The sequence below is a fragment of the Festucalex cinctus genome, chromosome 1 (genome assembly GCF_051991245.1).
Source record: "Festucalex cinctus isolate MCC-2025b chromosome 1, RoL_Fcin_1.0, whole genome shotgun sequence".
NCBI lineage: Eukaryota > Metazoa > Chordata > Actinopteri > Syngnathiformes > Syngnathidae > Festucalex > Festucalex cinctus.
The window spans coordinates 22,685,515-22,691,826 of NC_135411.1; the positions used below are offsets into that span (position 1 = coordinate 22,685,515).

General features: G+C 38.5%; 1 long non-coding RNA gene across 1 annotated transcript in view; it reads right to left on the reverse strand.

Annotated features, from left to right (window-relative positions):
• The window catches only part of LOC144020444 (uncharacterized), a 63,177-nt gene extending 61,476 nt beyond the window's left edge, over positions 1-1,701 (reverse strand). Inside the window, exons 1-2 of the long non-coding RNA XR_013283883.1 lie at positions 1,588-1,701; positions 990-1,128 (exon numbers count right to left, since the gene is read on the reverse strand). This is a non-coding gene — a long non-coding RNA (uncharacterized LOC144020444). The remainder of the gene's footprint in view (positions 1-989; positions 1,129-1,587) is intronic.
• Between the last annotated feature and the right edge of the window lie 4,611 nt (positions 1,702-6,312).

Here is a 6,312-nt window from a genome sequence, read left to right on the forward strand (position 1 = left end):
GATTTATATGAAGTGACTTCCATTAATTGACTAGTTATACTCAATGTATTGACAACATAACTCCATCCATCCATCCATTTTCTTAACCGCTTATTCCTTCAGACAAATTTGCCCTGCATGTATCATTCATATTTGGTGTACTAACTTTGCAGTTGTAAATGGCAAAAACCAAACTTTACAAACGTGCCTGTTAGTGGAAATGCCTATAAGCATACCTGTAAAAGTGTTGATTGTATTAAAATGAATGTGCTTTGGGTTGTTGTTTTTTGTTTTTTTTTGTTGCCCTGAGATATTTCTACAAGCCTGTGTCAAAACTAATGACCACCTGAGTCCAAACTGTGTGGCAGCAGCAAGTTTAATAAGCACAACCCTGGTGTTGCGTTGTTTGTTGTTGTTGTTTTTTTTGTCCCTATGGAGCCCAACAGTGGCAGTCAGAGGGGTGATAGCCCAGCATCTACAGTATTTTGGTCGAGTGGCGACAGCAGCACCTATTGATGACAGCGGCATTATAAAAAGCTCAGGTGGACGGGCGCCAGGCGTGAGCGTGCTGCCACCTGTGTCTCACATTTTTACGAGTTTTATATTTCACTATTTATTTCTATTGTTGACTGTTCAAAAGTTAGAATTTCTTCCTTTTAAGAAGTTAAAGTCACTGGAAAGTGAAGTCAATGTCTTGAAAAATTGACGCACCACAAAAAAAGTTTGCTGCCAAATTTGAATGATGAAAATATATAACATAAGGGTTTGAATTGTGTGAAATAAAGCCCTGCTTGGCTTTCACTTAACATAACATCTATGCCGCTCAGTGACGTGCGGTCAGGGCAGGCAAGGTAGGTACTGCCTGACCAAGGCTGAAATGAAATGAAAATGAATTGGCTTCTTCTATTGATTTAAATAATTTTTTGCATTTCACATAGCCTACACTACCTATATAGATTTTAAAGTGACACCATCTGGCGATTGTCATAGCTCAATTAAAAAGGACTCACCACTTCTTCTGGCCTGCAGGCAAAAATGCTGTAAAATTCTCCTGCTGAAGGCGGCACACGCCTCCGATGCCTCCAGCAGCCCTTTCTGAGTAGCGATGTGTGTTCGCGCATGCGTAGTCAGTTTCCCAGTAGAAAAGTCCTTTACGCAAACAGGCAGAATTCAATTAGGCGTGAATTCAAAACACACTTAGTGCACAGTACGCCGGTAAGATGACGCTACTCTGGAAAATATCAAACTATTTTCACGCCTTTCTTTTGAGGAAAAACGTCATCTTTTGAAGGATGGGAGACCAACGCCTTAGCTACCGGATCTTCAGCAAAGTAAGGGATAGAGAATTATTCGTAATATAATTAATTAATTATAATATAATTTTCACAAAGAATGCTACAAACGGAAATACTAGCTTTGTAGATGGTTCCACTTTGCATGTTGTGTTTCTCGCCATTACACAATAACGTTTGTCATCCATTTTAACAACTCAGTCACGTTCGAGATAATTAACATCATTCTAAACAATATTCACTTCAATATAAGACACAAAACGTCAATAAACATAAGCATCCATCAATATATGGTGTTCTAGCAACCTTCTCTTACCTGGAAAACACAAAATATAATACATTTAATGTACGGCGTTCACACACGGCTCTCTCCACATTGCGTGTGGCTCTTCTTCGCTTTAGAATGCGAAGCTCTCCCCCTAGGCCATGTACACAAACTAGCGAACGCTGCCCTCCGCTGGTTGGCGTTAGTAACTACAACTTTCTAGAATACCACATTTTCCTCCTTTTCTTCAACTCTTACCAATAATAACAAAAGATGACCACCCTCTAAACATGGGCTGCACTGTAACACAAAATACCTGTGGGGACAATAAAGATCTAAATAATAATACTTTTGAATATAATTGTATACCACACTATTGCTAGCTTAATTTTGCAAGGAATTAACTGTTTTACTGGGAGATGTCCACTTTATTTACATCCTTTCCGGGCGTCCGGACGGGTTTTTTATTAATGAATGAAATTGTCCGGTTTTCGTTGTGCGGCAAATGGGAGGCGGAGTGCACTGCACCGTGTTTATCTCGACGGGGAGACCCACATTTGCGTACATCAGTTAGCGTTCGAATATTGTCCTCGGCTGCAACGGTGGCCCAGAGTTTTAGCTGAGTGGCGAAGTGACGAGCTGCCTCACGGGTGGCGAAGGGCACGAACCTTGCTCATCCCAATTTGTTTGCGGAGCAAAAAATGCGCTTAAAACATGTCTGTCGTAATCATTTTTGTCAAGTAATGTTTGTTTCTAACAATACAGAGGAGGCATGCATTAAAATAGTTTGAATGTATAGCATATTGGAGTAAACCATATCATTTTTAAATATATTAGTTTTAGTGTTCCCCCCGATTAAAATAGGGTTACCCTAGGATATGTTGCACACTCGCCTGCCGACACACACATTTGTACTTGGTGTGTATGTTTCAATTTACGACTGCCTGCCTACCCAAGCCTAGAGCTCACTGCACGTCACTGATGCCGCTACAGTACATGTTGAGTTGCCAAAATATCTCTTTTGACAGTATCAGTTTTTACATGTTTTCAGCAATAATCATCAAAAATGTATAATGTCTTTAGAAAAACTGAATTCAGTTACAGGGGCTTCAAGCCATTTATGACAAAATTCCACCAAAAAAAAGTAAAACTTTGAAAACTTTCAAGTGAATCACTTCAAGAAACTAAAATACAGTGAGGTAGGCATCGAGGCCTGCCACAAAAAGGTTTCTGATTACCTATGATGCCACAAAATGGCAGCAAGGTTTTCCTATTACACGTTTTGGCCGAATGAAATGAAGCTTTTCCCCTCATATCAATGTAGTTCTTTGGTTATAAGACGGTGCCAAAGCACTGTTTATTATTAGCCATGCCCAAAACTAGTGAAAAGTTTTTCACTGATCAACAGTTAATGGGTTCTTATCTCAAAAATCTAATAGACAAATTTGCAAATACTGAACCAAAAATATGTGTGGGTTTATTTTACTGTAAAACTAGACACCATTTGAAGACTTACAAGTGATCCACCATGTACTGAAACCACATAAAACATAAAGAGAGAAATTACTCCCTTTCTGAATACGAAAAGGTGTACCACTGTAAAATAAATATGTAAAGAAAGACATTCCAAAATAAAACAAAAAATAGTTCACATTTTAAAACGTTATCCCTTTAGGTGGACAAATTACATTTTTTTAAGCTCTTCATTCAAAAGTCAGTTTTCAGTCCTTCAAATGATTTCTTTCTAGGTTATTCATGTTTTTGTCATGGCGCACTGACAAAATATATTCCACGCTGTCTCATCACAAGAGACGGAAATATGGTCGGGAAAGAAGATGTTTTCCTGCTGATTACTTTTGCCGTCGCCTAGCAACCACTTGTGTGGGAGAGCAAGAGCGAGAAAGAAATTAACACAGATTTATTTGTTCTGATGGGTACCAAATTTTAACTAGGTATACTAAACAGACAGGCTACTATATGAAATTGTGAGGGGTGTTGAGTTGTTGTCATGATGGCAAAGACAAAGACTTGATATCAATTCTATTACTTCTTAAGAATACCGACAAAAAAAACCTGAAGACCCCATGCCTGAGAACACACATGAAGACTTTGAAGGAACATTCTTCATTGTATATTTGGAAATTTGGTTATCAATTAAACAATTTTGAGGGGCCAAATTGTGTGAAGACCCTGTTGAAATATTCTGGAGATATACAGTAGGTGTGAACCTCAAAACTGGCTCAGCAATGCTCAGACAGAATTTTGCGAAAAATTCAGCCCCCATATGCCACAACACATGAAAACATTTCCCATACATTGTACAATGTGTGAGTTTAAAAACGATCTTTTTCCACTCTACAAAAGAATATCCCTATTGGAAATAACAGAGCAATAATAATCCATTTCAGTGTCAGAGTTTCTCCATCAGATAACCCTTATTATACGGGCAATGCTGTAAGAGCATTTTTGCTCACTGTGGCTTTTTTTTCTTCTTGCCTGTAATTGTTATAATTGTAGAATGAAAGCACTGATGTAGAAATGACTAAGTGTGCGGCCACTGTGGCTTTTACAGCTTGGGTACGTCTTAGCGTGTTAGCGCCTTGTCGCCGTGCATTTAGCTCAACGCTGCTGCTTAGTGAAAGCTCAATCTAAGCTGTGAAAAGCACCATCATTAAAACCTTTACTAACTGTACTAGCAAAGTTAAATAGCTTTTCTTTTTTTTTTTATCTGAACAAGTTCACTGCTATTTATGGTAAAACACCGCAGCAATAGACGCTAGGTTAACATCTGAGTCATGATTATCTACATAATATAAAAAGTAGCTGACCTAAAAACCAAGGAAAATAAAACTAACAACTTGTGGTAACAACCCATTAACTGGGAAAAGAGGTAGACTTATTTTTTTCATATCCACTGTAAATGTTGGCTCAAAATCGACATTTTCAATGCTTGTTTTTTTTGTGTAGCTTTTCTGTGCAGAATGAGGTCCTTAGATTGTGCAGTTGTAGCGAATGAAATGTAACTGAAGTCATGGAGTTTGTGTTACGATGAGTACATAGAGAGACGGACTTCATTGTATTGCGGCTCTTTCCTTTGATTCCGTATTGACAAGCTAACAAGGCAAGCCGAGAAGCCAGCTGTGCCTTTGGGAAGGTTTGCTTATTAACACACACAACACAGCGCAAACAAACACACACAAAGACTATTGAGCTGTCTGTCATCTGGGAAATTGTCCCTGTCCATACAGTGCAGACAAAGTCTATGTCACTGTAAGGTGCAAGCCAGCGTGGCCGCCCGCTGTTCTCTCAGCTCTGCATTGTTCAGTCCAGCTGTCAATCATACATAATAGATCAAGAGCTGATTGAAGGAGGGACTTGTTGCGCAACTGAGCTTCTTGTATACTTTGTTATTTCTAATGTAAACTAATGAGGAATGCAATCTTTATTATTGAGATTTTCTCCTCCAGTTTGGCTCCTTTCCAAATCGAGTGCTCTGGGACAAATTTGCGGCAATTTTGACGCTAATTGAATGTTTGTGTATGTAAATGCGACACAAATCATTGAGGAGTCTTTTTATGCATGGTAGCACCTTGTTCAATCCCTTCACCATTCCACTTTTCATTTGCGCTAATTACACACACTCGACGTGTTAAGACGGGAAAACATTTGGAGAATCTGTGAGATGGTCCGTCAGAGCAGGAGAGGATCTTGTTCTCCGACTGGTGCTAATGAAGCCTGCAAGGACTCTCACAGGCTGCTTGTTAGAGCCCAAGTCACACTCTCATCCACTTTACTCCATTGAGTGAACTTACAACATCGCACGATATGTCATCAAATGCGTCTTGCACACATTGAAGGAAGGAAGGAAATCCAAATCCATGCGACAAGAGCAGAGTTGTTGAATTCATACATTTCAGGATCAGGTTTCTTGGAGCTGATTATTGATTAAGTTTGGAGTCAACCAAGCTTGCCACCTTGCCACCCACACGCGCTGATGACAACTTGGTAATTCACTGCCAAACATCTGTCTAGTATACGTGGCTCAGATTTGCTGGCAATTGGACGAAATCTCCAGCACTAGTAGAATCTTAAATTACCATTAAAATGGGCACTTCAAACCAAAATGGAGGACTTCTGGACTCTTTTTTTAGGCATGTGTTCCAAAGACATTTTTGTGGATCTACTCACAACTGACATATTTTACCACATTTCATGTTGCTGAGTGAAATTGGCTTTGGGGGTCTGAATTTAAAAAAAAACAAAAACAAAAAAAACTGGGAGCGCTAACAAGTACAAATTTGGACCAGTTACCCTAGATTGCCATTCAAACCAAAATGACAGGCTTTCAGTAGCTTTTATGGCACGACTTTGAGTTCTTTGTTGGTCTACTTGTGATAAACATTACAATATTTCATGTTGCAAAGTTGAACTGACTTAGAGGTATGAAGGACCAAAACGGCCAAAAATAAAAAATGATATAATTATGACAGCAGTGTTCTTATTTATGGATTATGTAATTTTAATTCATCTAATTTCAACTAATCTAATCTAATTATTCTATTTAATTTTCGCATCTAATTCCACAATTATTATTACGAGCACAACTGTAAATGTACAAAAGCTAAACGTCAATTCACATACACATCTCTACTCAACCTCTGACTATCAAAACAATTGACACAGTATTTTAATTTTATAGGCACTATGCCTTATTCACACATACAGTGCGCTCAAAAGTTTATATACTCCTAGTGTATGCATTCATTTATTTGTATT